Source organism: Sciurus vulgaris (assembly GCF_902686455.1).
Source record: "Sciurus vulgaris genome assembly, chromosome: 13".
Lineage (NCBI taxonomy): Eukaryota > Metazoa > Chordata > Mammalia > Rodentia > Sciuridae > Sciurus > Sciurus vulgaris.
The window spans coordinates 10,519,503-10,531,580 of NC_136474.1; the positions used below are offsets into that span (position 1 = coordinate 10,519,503).

The window sequence follows — 12,078 nt, forward strand, 5'->3', positions numbered from 1 at the left end:
CTACACACTGTCCCACATGCTCACTAGTACCACCACACTTGTATATACCTCAGAATTTTTGCTCAAGAAATACAGCATCAGATAACACAATACTAATCTCATCATATGTGCAATTACTGTTTTACATTTGAACATTACCTGAATCACTTAAATCATCCATATTTTTAGGCCATTACTCATAAGGCTGCATGAAAGCTTGCAGAACATCCATACCAGACATATTGTTCTTTTCAATGTTTGGGTTCCTTCTAGTTTTCAGCTATCATGAAAATAATCTGTACAATATAAAGACCTTAACCAAAGGGGTAAAACCAAAGAGTCATGGTAGAGGAAGTATTTTTTATTGGGGAAGGATTTCTGTTCCTTCCCATCGTTATCCCATAAGACCAGTCTTCCTTGTAATCCTGGTTCCTTAGTGCAAACTCTGTCCTTGAATTGTTTGGACCTCTGTCCCCTTAGCCTCCCTGTGTCTCTCATGCCTACTCAGCTCTCCTTGTGTTGTAGTTGTGCTGAATCTGAGCAGCTGAGAAGCAGTACCCCTCCTGGCCACCCCCACTAGCATTTGAAAAGGTAACAGAGGTGGCCAAACTGAAACTCAGTTGAGGAACAGGACTGAGCAGCAGGGAGTAGAGCAGTCACCTGTGAGAGAAAAGGGCTCAGGCCACTGCCCTTTTCTAAGACACAGTGACTCCATATTGCTTTCTGAAAATGATAAAATTTAATCTATATGCAGCATCTGGTTTGAGGTTCCCTATCGACAGGTTGGAAAGTCTTGAAGTCTTCTGGATGAGAGCTGGGTGGCGTAGAGCTGTTTAGATGATTTCTATTTCTATAGAATCATTAGTCTATCAGGTCAAGTGGTTTATCTCCCAGGTGAGAGAATGTCATTGTGACTACATGGTTGTACGACAGAAACTAGACTATTCTAGATGAGAAGTTTGTCCTAGGAACTATGAACTTAATGTAATTTGAGTTGGAAACTTATGCTAGGAGTCAGGGGACATTGATCCAGAAATTGTGCAAGATAAGGAGACAAGGGCCTGCAGAACTGACTTCCTTCTCTGTACAGTGAGCATCTTCTCCCTCATGCTCTCAAAGGCCCTTCTTCCTTTTGGAGTTGGTGGCTCCTCTGTCTTCCCATGGAGATTGGTCTCTGGCAGACATTTCAGCAGCACCTGGACAGAAGGAGAGTGGATCAAGATGTGACTGTGCTTAGTCTAGAACTGCCTGGCTTCCTGGGGACACTGTGAAAACCTGGTTTCTTCTTCAGACAGCACTTAAACAGTAATAATCACAGAAGAGGTAAGTTAGAAGTTATGATAAGACTGAATTGCTAGGCAAAATGGTGCTAGAAGGCACCACAGCCTCTGAATATCATATGTCTGCAAGGGTATGTGGTCAGAAACTAAGGATGCAGTGGTCAGAACTAGGAGCCTGGCAATGAGGCCATGTTTGGGGTAGAAAATCCTGACCACCTCATTGTGAGGAGCTGTGACTTCCCTCACCTTGCTCTTAGAGTGCAAGGGACACTGCAGGCATGCCTGGAAAGTTATTTGTGGCAAGGAGCATAGAGTCATGTGTCTTCTGGTGTGACTTGCTAAATGAAATTCTCCAAATTGAGCCTGAAAATCTGGCCTCAGATATGGGGTGATTTTAAATGAACAGTTGGTGAGCATTTTATTCAGTATTTCTATGGAATTTTGAAATGAATTTTTATTTAAGGCAAGTAGTACTCATTTTGATTGACAACTGCCATTAACAGTTGTGATTTTAAATATATTTCTGTAAGTTTAACAGGTAAGGTGAATTAAGAAAAATAAGTAAACAAAAATAATATAAGTGCCAAAATTGCAAAGCTGACATGGAAATAAATATGTATGGAAACCTCTAGAAGACATGAGTAGGCAGGAATCTTCCCAAACTCAGCAACAAACTGATTGGTTCAGGGTCTCTGTGAAGTTCTGTCAGGGACTTTTCATCCTTCCTGCTTTCCCTCTTCCTCTTCTTGATCTACAATAATCTTCTTGTACCTGAGGGAGACTAGCAATGATCTGGGAGGCCAAGATTGATTTAAAACACACTTTGGAGATTGGATTTGACTTCATACTCTGGCTCTACCACTTTGAAGGTCAGTGGCCTTGGGAAGGAAGATTTACTTTCTCTGAGCCCCGGTCTCCTCATCAATGAAGTGGGGATGTTCTGGTCTCTGGGTTCTTCAACAGTGCCATGAACTGACATAGACAGAGACTTCACAGCTTTATGAAGTAGACAGTTGTTCCCCTGCAAATCAGAGGGGAGTCTAGCAAGAGGGTGTTATCTTTCTACAATATTTATTTTCTCTTCTTCCAGAAGTAGCTCCTGATTTTATCTGGGCTCTCCCCCTGCATTTCACCCCATGTGGGGTGAGTTGGGCAGGTGAGGAGGCCTAAGAAGTCACAGCATGGAAGGCCCCTGAACAAGGAGACAGTTATCCTGCCAAATTGGCTCAAGTTGGCCCAGACAGATTAAGAGGCCTACAAATGACTGGTAGGTAGTAAGCATGGAAAATTTATTGTCATCTATAGTCTACAGGGGAGGCCATAAAATGGAATGGGAACTGAGAGAGGGAAAGACAGTGGATCACTGAAACCTGCTGTGCCTGCATTCAGAACTACCCACAGGGTTTTTACTTGTAAAAGAACACAACCCCCCTACACATACACTACCTTTGCCAATGTTAGAGTTGGTTTTCTGTCACTTGAAACCAAGAGTATTAGCAGACCTATTATTTTTCTCAATTCCCTTTTGTAGTAATGGAGGGAAAAGAGAATGATAGCAGGGAACAATGGAAGATTAAATCTCCAAATAATCAATAACCCAATTAGTAAAGATGCAAATAAACTAAATGAACACTTCTCAAAAGAAGAAATACAAATGATCAAGAAATATATGAAAAAATTGTTAAACACTTTTACCAATTAGGGAAAGGAAAATCAAAACTATATTGAGATTTTACCTCACACAAGTCAGAATGGCAGTCATCAAGAATAAAAACAATAAATACTTCAGAGAATGTGGAGAAAAAGAAAAACTTTCATACAGTTGGGAGGAAAGTAAGTTAATACAACCACTATGGAAATATTACGGATGCTCCTCAAAAGACTGGGTGTGAAAACACCATATGCCCCAGCAGTACTGCTCTTCATTATTTAACCTGAAGAATCGAAGTCATCATGCTACAGTGGAACAAACACAAATACCCATGTTTATAGCAACACAGTTCACAATGGCCAAAATATAAAACCAGTCCATTGTCCATCAATAGATGAATGGATACAGAAAATGTGATATATATATATATACACACACACACACACACACACACACACACACACACACACACAATGTAGTTTTACATGTCTATAAAGAAAATTGAACATAAATCTTTGCATAAGTCTTTGGAACTAGAGACCATCATATTAATGGAAATAAGTCAAACCCAGAAGGTTAAGGGTTATATGTTATATATGTAAGCTAGAGAGAAAAAAAGAAAACAAAGCAGGTGGTAAATCTTCTAAAAATCAAAGGAAGATCAGTAGAGAAAAGTGACAAAGGGGTGGGATACAGGGAGAGAAGAGGGAAGTGCTGGGGATTGATATTACCAAATAATATCGTTATATTTTGTGCATGTACAAATATGTAACAGCAAATTCTAGGATTATGTACAACTGAAACCAGTTTTAAAAATCAGGCTTGGGTCCTTTTTCCTCCTCCCAAGAAGTGCCAAGGCAAGAAAAAAGTTTCATTTACAGAATAGAATGAAGAGAGAAAGGGAGAGTGAGAGAGAGGGAGAGAGAGAGAGAGAGAGAGAGAGAGTGTTCTCTGGAAAGAAGGAGTGCAGTGTTGATGCCCAAAGGAGTGGGGGTGAATTTTCCCTTTATAAATTCTAGGTTTCCTTTTTTCTCATGTCTCCTCTTCCTCTTATCTTGCCTCTGTGGCCAAAGATGACCAAAAGGGCAGGAAGAGAGCAAACAAGGTGGTGATTGCTTTTATTGGAAGATGTGATTTTTCCTCTCCCCCAGGGGCTGTCAGCAATCAATTGATGGTGAGTGATATCTACCCATCTCCCTTTCTTTGGTAATCAGCTATTTGCTCTTTGCCCTGGTCTCACAACTATAATGCACCAATAAAAAATGTGACGAAAAAATTTAAGTCCATACAAGATTTGAGAATGACCTAATAGTGGCCACATGTTGAAGCATGACTTTAGACAGTCCCAGAGACATGTGTCTACCTTCATGGATCACTCCCTATTCAAAGAAGGTTAAAAGTTACATTTTGCTACTGGGCTGGTATGTAGATGAATATAATCCAGGACAGAATGTATTTATATATTTTTCTTAGGATTTCAAAATAAAACATTTCCATGCAATGTAGGCACTCTGCCTACTGTCAACTCTGAAAGTGCTTGCTTTTTTCTGTATTATAAATAACATTTTTGTCAGTGAGCATACATTTGAGGCCAAAAATTACTGTCTATTTTAAGGAAATCATTTTTCACTAGATCTACAGTGCATATTAAGAACCACATCAACTGAAGCTTATTTCTTGAGTAAATAGAACAGATATAGCCCTGTGGATTCCTGTTGGTGGGGTGTCAGAGCAACAATCACTTCTGATTGGTCAAATGTAGTTGCAGTTTGATTGGGCCAAACAGGAAGGAAGGGAGGACCTCAGAGCACTGCTCATCTTTAATTGGCTAAATGCAGTTTTCTTATTGGACCCAGCATTGGTCAGAACCCATGTGCTGGAGACTGCAGGCAGGAAATGATCATCATATGAAATCATGCTTGTTGTACAGTGCAGAGGCTTCCCCTTTGTACTGGTAAATCTCTAGCATGAAAAGCATCACATGTAAATCTTTGCAAAAAAGTAATGAAAAACTATGTATATCTTGGAGAGTCACCTAAAACCTGGCCTTGGGGAAGATGAATGATGAGAATCCTGGCATCATTGACCATTTGCATGTTGCAGTGGGAAACAAGGGCACTTGATGCTCAGAAATGGGTCCAAATTTATCTCCTGGTAAACCTATCTGCTAGAGTGTGAGAAGGTAAACACTCCTAGTGTTTATCTCTATTCTTACACTTTCTACCTTTGACTCTTCCTGAAAGAGCTGTAGACTGAGGTCCCTGAAATCTTGACAGTGTATCTGGAGCAAGATCAATGTGGATAAAGAGAATTTTCAAATGTTTAATGTTACAGAACTGGTGACTTCTGGGAAATTGAGACAGTGAAAAGGCTCCTCTTCAAACCCCAATTCTTGTGATCAAGTCAGAAAGACTTCAGAAATGTCACTCCAAGTAATAGAAATGGGTTTTTTGAAGGGATAGGACAAGGGAAAAGGGCACTCTGGAGAAAGAGAGTGAGTCCTCTCAGAAATGAGAGAGACTGTGTGCCTTTTCTGCACTCTAGTTTCATTAGAGTCCTAGAGAAGTTTCCCAATAGTCCCAACAATGTCCACATCTTGATTTTTGACTGACAGCTTAATGATTTCAGACTGTCAAGTCCCCACTGCCACAACATCCCTAGGTGACTTTCACCCATGCTGATGGTTCTCATTGAAATCTTAACCAAAAACTCTTACAGATTATATGATTAGAAGGAATTGTCTTTATCGTCATGAGTTTTGGCATCTGGCCTGTGGAAAGGGTCACAAAAATCTCCCTTCCTTCCTTATCAACATTATATCAGGACTGCATTTCTCCTGCAGAAAACTGGTAGTTTCCTGAGGAATATGACATATCCTGTCCACTTAGGCCTGGCACGGTTGCAGGTAAATTGCTTTTTGAAAAAGAAAGCAAGTGGGAATCAGCACAGTGGGCCCACTTTATAAAATTATTCTCTTAAATTCATGTGCTCACATCTGTCTGTCCCCTATCATTTAAGAAGAAATAGTTCTGCCTAAGTTATACTATGGTTGAATGGGTTTCTAAGAGTGGGTCCCGACCAACTGAGTTTCACCAGAGAACTTGATAGCAATGCAGATTCTCAAGCCACACCCCAGACCTACAGTATCAGATGCAGGGATCCTAAGTTTCATGATCTCTCCAGGTACACAGTTGCAGTTGACCACCTGTTTTGGTCTTTCCTCCAAGAACACGATCTTGTTCACCACTTTGAAAAAACCCTTTTTATGATGATCTCACTGACTGACACTGCAGGCAGACAGGCTTCCAGTGTTAGTCAGTTTCAGCCCAGGTAGACAGACCCTGAGATACAAAAGGCTGCACAAGCTGTTCCTTACCACCCAGGAGTCCAGAGAATCCTGTTGCAGTGTCCCCTTTAAAATCCACAACCACACCCAAGATTAATAGTCAAAACCCTGTAAATGTTTTGACCTCTACTTCTCTTAAAGAGGTGGAAGCATTAGGTAATCTGTTGTTTAAGAAGCTCTAAAAACCGTGTCACTGCGCCGTGATCATGATTGGGAGGACTACGATTGAGAGGATCACCTTTTTCCTGTATGAAAGATCCTGGGTCATGGTGTGCAGATCCCTGCAGTTTCCCCTTGAGACCACTAGATGGTGAGAGTGCACTTTCCTGCAAAAACCCAAGGGCACTCTGCAGTCAGACTTCTGGCTTCTCTGAGCCCCATCAGAGTCCCTAAATTGTCAGTACGCTGAGGATGATTTGACTGTGGTGTCCAGGAAGTGATGTGCAGCCAGGGGCATTGACTGGAGGGAGCAATGACCTTGGTACTGCAGCAGGAAAATCCTTTAGAATTTTACAGGTCCTAGTCCCCATGCACATTAGGTGGACCATGTTATCATAGTTCTTAGCCCTGGGGGTGGCAGAGCTCTGGTCACAGGCCCTGATAATACCAATGAGTAGGAGGAGAGGTCATAAAGTCATGACAGGCCATTTTCTTCTCATTGGGAAGTCTAATCTGATAGTAAGAACACCCAGGAAGGAAAAAGACCTGCCCTTTATGATGCTTGAAAGTGTTCATTGGGAAGGTAACTGAGGAAATGGAAAGAAAACTAGCATTTGAAACACCAGTCCAAGTCTAGCTCCACTACAAACTATTGTGGGCTTCTGTCTGCTCCTGTGACTCTTCTGCGACCCAAGTTTGCAGCCATGATCAAAGAAATTATGTGCAATAGAAATAGTGCTTGCACAATTCCCACTTTCCAGGTGTAGTGACTTTCCTCCCCTCCCTTCTCTTGCAGCCCTTCCTATTCCTCAGTACAAACATGGGGAAGGCCTAACAGAATACAGAGGACTGGGTGGGCTCCCATGACCCAGGCCCAGGGACTCAGGCTATGGATGCAATTGCCCTGGCTCTTTTGAGAAGCTTTGCAAGTTTGGCATTCTTTTAAGGGTACCTTACATTTGTTTTAATCTGGTATGGTAAGACTCACAGAAACAGATTTGACTCTCAAAGACATCTACAGTTTCCATAAACAGTTGTGCCAGGCAATATGGGAAGCACCAGGGTTGGTCAGGATGCAGAGAGTGTGGAAGGTGAGGGAGAACTTGGGAAAAAGACTTTATTTGTTCAGGAAGATAAGAGGAGGCAGCATAAGCAAGTTTAGGATTAGTATGTTTCAGTAATTTCAGTGGGCTCTAGTAGACAAGGACCATCCCTTGTTCTCTGGGACTTGGGATGGTATGATTAAGGCAATCAAATAGTGGCACAAGATGTTGGAAGACCAATAGGGAGGGAATTGGTGGTGTGGGAACTGGATCGGTTTGTGTAAGGTAAACATGCTGGAGAGATGGCTGACTCTCTAGGTATTAGCTATCTCCAGGAAGGCATGTCCTGGGTGCAGTGGCTTATGTCTGTAATCCCCAAGTGACTCAAGGAACTGAGGCAGGAGGCCAGTCTGGGCCACTTTGTGAGACCCTGCCTTAAAATAAAATTTCAAAAGGGGCTAGGGATCTAGTTCAGTTGTGGGTGAGTTGTAGAATGCTCCTGAGTTCAATCTGAATAACCACCCATAATGTGCATGCACGCGCGTGCGCGCGCACGCACACACACACACCAGCATAGGAGGGCATGCCCTTCAGGGTCAGAAAAGTCCCAATATCAAAGATATAGTGTACCAACAATAAATGACATGGTTAACGGAAGTAGTTTCCATTCCCAGAAAGGAAGAAAGTGTAACTGCAGGTGCTTCTAGCAAGCCTGCTCTCTAGTGCCTCTAGTCCAGGACCTGTGTTTATGGTCTTCCAGATCACATGCTTCAGACTCCAGACTCCTGAGTGACTGCAGAGCATAAGGACTCGTTCATTTTAATGGAGAACCTTCCAGTTTGAAATAAAGCTTGGCCAGCAGATCAGAGAATGCAGATACTCATCAATAATCTGTCCTTTTATCCTCAATCCGGAACGAGCTCAGGATGCTTGGGACAAGGACAGACGTCTCAGAGAGAAGAGGGCAGTGAGCAGGATTTGCAAGATATTGTTTCTCACTGGATTTTATATTTTCTCTAATTGCTACTTTGAAGAGAAAGTGAAGCACCATGCGGACCACTCTGAATGTATGGGATCAGAAATCAATGGGTTTTCTTTGCATTTGGCATGAGAACATCCCAGGTCACCAGCTCCAGTATGGGGCAGTGGATTCCAGTGGCTCTGCATGTTAATTTGTGTGTGTGCATGCAGGTGAAGTGTTCGATGGCTCATTGTGCATGCTTGGGATAGAGGAGGAAATACTACTTTCTCCATAGGGGGTTACTACTTACAAGGAATCTTGCCTGATATTCAAGGAAAGGCATCTGGCTTCACATCAACAACTGGTCTTGGACTGGAAAACGTTTGGTAGTCTGGCCAAACTCATTGACAGAGAGACTGTAGCACAAGAATCAGGCCCAAATTATTACTTCCCTTGCCCCCAGGTTTTAATATGTCATATGTCTTCCCATCCCCTTCTGTTTTTCTTTTTTTTTACCTTCCTCACCTACTATAAGACAGTCACTGTTCTTGAAGCACTGGGGACAAAATAATGAACAAGAAAAGACCCAGTGCCTTCCTGACTAGCATTGATGATCTATACCAGGATTCCTGATCTTCAGCATGATTAATGTGTGAGACCAGATGCTTCTTTGTGTTGAGGGACTTCCCTGTTCATGATGATGAGTTCAGTAACATCCATGTTCCCTGCCTAATAGATAACCTAGCACAGACACCTGCAATTTTTGATAGTTAAAAATGTCCATAGAAAGGCCCAATGTCCCCTTGATGTGACCACTGCCCTGACTGACAACTGAGGCAGACAGCAAAGTTCACACCTGCAGTGGAGTTTGCACAGATGTCTCTGTGACTACATGAGGTCTGCTCAGGAGTCTGCTACTGCTCACAGAGTCTCGATTAGCAGAACTTGCAGTGGGTTTTAGTAGATGTCTGCTGTGAGACAGTTATTGACCAAAGGCTACCAAATAAAACCCTGGTCAAGAGAGGCTCCATCTTAATATCATGGTGGATTATCATGGAGACATTTTTGTGACAGCAAAAACCAGAAGTCAGCAGAGGTAACTAAGAATAATTTAAAGACTAAAGTGGTCTTTCCTGTTATTCCCTTTCAGCCTGTCCTTCACCTTGAAATAACTCCATCGTGAGATGATGATCCTATTGGCAACGGGCCTGCACCCTATAGTTTTTTTTTTTTTTTTTTTACATAAAATTGCAAGTCTTCTTGTGTCTCTGTAGTCCCTAAATAGGAGGCAAAGAGTGTAAATGGCTTTATTTGTGACTGAAGCAGGAGTGAGCCTCAGCTTTTGCCAAATTTACTCCAACATTTGTTAAAGGCATATGTGTCTGCTTCCCATAATATCTCACAGAATGGTACCATCTGATTCTGGAATCCAGTACGTAAGTTACTCTCAACAGACCTGCTTCTCCATCCCCCTGTTGAGCTGAGGTTCTTTGTTCCTCTGCATGGTATTGATAGGTAAATTAATAAAACTGTTATGATTCAGATATGAGATGTCTCCCAAAAGCTCATGTGGGAGACAATGCAAGAGATCAAATGATTGGGATATGAGAATCTTTTGAAATGAGTTAATCCTCTTGAATAAAATAACTGGGTTTTGTTTATGAACTCTTCTTCCCTAGTCTCTCATAATGTAGGGAGCATTCAAAAATGTGGGATAGGGTGTTCTACCAGCAATCTCCCTGTGCATGTATATAGACATTTCATTCTTTGCTATCAGACTGAGGTTCTATGACTCCCTTTCCTCCATGGCAATTCTCAAGGAGCTAACGGCTTCTCTGGTATTCTCTCAATGCTCCCTGCAGATAAACTTTATAACACTAATTATAGTGTTCTGTAGATGTCATTCTCAGTTTGCTTATATACTCTGCAAGGCTGTGGCTTCCTAGGGAGGATAGAATAAGTCATTCTTCTGTATGAGTTTATTGCTGAGTGAAATATATAAGTGCTGTTTAGTGAAATATTTCCCAAGGATAAGATCAAAAATGTTAGATTGGGACCACAGTGCTGGACAGTAGAATAATGAGTTTTAGATATTATCAGATTCAGTTGTACCAAAAGTACAAAATGTTTAAGTATTCCACATAAATAAGAAGAGGGAGAAAAATAATGACAGAAACAGAAAAACCTGCTTTTAAGCTAGTCTACATGGAAGTAACTTTCATAGTTCCATTATATTAGTTTTTACATAAAATACTTTTATTTTAGACATGCAAAAAGCTCTTTCAGAATCTGCTAATTTACAGCAAGCAATTGTATACAGATAACAAAAGCAACAACTTGCTACCGATCAGCATATAGCATTCAAAGCAAACAGGCATGAGAAAATGCATATGTGGGCAGCATTGAAACCATATGAACAATATATTGCAGGGCAGGGGGAGGGACGGAGGGAAAAACTGTATATGAAACATTAGAGTTGCCCAATGCTTTAAATGTAGTACATTACAGCAAAAATGGTAAGAATAGAAGTAACAGATCTATATACCTACCTAATACAAAATTTGCTGGTAGGTCTTTCAGTGGTAAACCAGTTGAGTATCTTCTGTAATTATTGTGTAATGACAACTTACTGAATTCAGCCTTAAAACTCCCTAGATATAAATAATGAATAATTTGGTACTTTTTCTTTTATCAGAAATTATGCTTACAAGTTTTATTACAAGCATATACAGTACTGATCAATGTTAGAAATTTTTGTATTTAGAAACATAAATTTATAGTTAATAAAGTATTAAATATTTATATAAACACAACATATTAGGAAACCTTTAACTAGGAAAATAAAAATATTTAAGGGATCTCACTTTGGAATATTCTCTCTTGGGGCCTGATGGCTTCTGCACACTATATGTCCCACTGGGTGCATGTTGGGCGGGACAGTGCCTGGGTGACTCACTGTCCCCCACCATAGCTGGTACAGGGCTTGGGCTGTCTGCACCAGAAAGCTCTGGACCTTGGAGCATGTCTTCAATCACCCATAGGAAAAAATTATAACAGCCACAATGCAGAAATATACAAACCCTATGAACTTCAATGTAGTTAGAGTTGATATGCTGAGCAGACATATAGATCCCTCTGGAAAGCTGTGCAGCCACAGACTTCCCAGCATACAGTGGGGAATTCCTTCCTTCCCTGAAGTTTCTTATTGATGCAGCAAGAATCAAAGCAACTGCAAGAATATTCTGTAGTTGATCCTGTAGAGAAAACAATGGAACGTAAAACTACTAATATTTCTTTACAAATATTTCAGGGGACAAGAGACTTACATAAAAAATTACATACTTAATACGTAGAAAAGACAGTTCTGATTCAGGAAGCCATCATCTCTGTGCAGGGAGTCAGCCTTAGCAGTTACCTGGAAGGGCTGATGGCAAGCATGATATCTTCTAATGCTGGTAAAGTCTAAGAAGCAATGGAATCGGTAATATATAAATTAAATACTGAGATCAAAGAGTTGACAGCTTTGGCAAGAAGCATCAGAATACGGATGGTGGTGGCAGCATTTGTAGAGAAATGAAAAAGTCAGGATGTATCAGATCCCTAGGTCTCTCCAAGCAGTGTATTTATTTGTCATTAAGAACTATACCTATATTTTAGGT

General features: G+C 41.1%; 1 long non-coding RNA gene and 1 pseudogene across 2 annotated transcripts in view; one reads left to right on the forward strand and one right to left on the reverse strand.

Moving 5' to 3' along the window:
• Window positions 1-600: 600 nt before the first annotated feature.
• LOC306643026 overlaps window positions 601-12,078 on the reverse strand; it is a 53,200-nt gene continuing 41,722 nt past the window's right edge. Inside the window, exon 3 of the long non-coding RNA XR_013758793.1 lies at window positions 601-1,175. This is a non-coding gene — a long non-coding RNA (uncharacterized lncRNA). The remainder of the gene's footprint in view (window positions 1,176-12,078) is intronic.
• LOC306642575 (PRELI domain containing protein 3B-like) lies at window positions 9,460-12,070 on the forward strand (annotated as a pseudogene). Its single transcript has 2 exons — window positions 9,460-9,515; window positions 11,391-12,070. The product of its transcript is annotated as a PRELI domain containing protein 3B-like (transcript).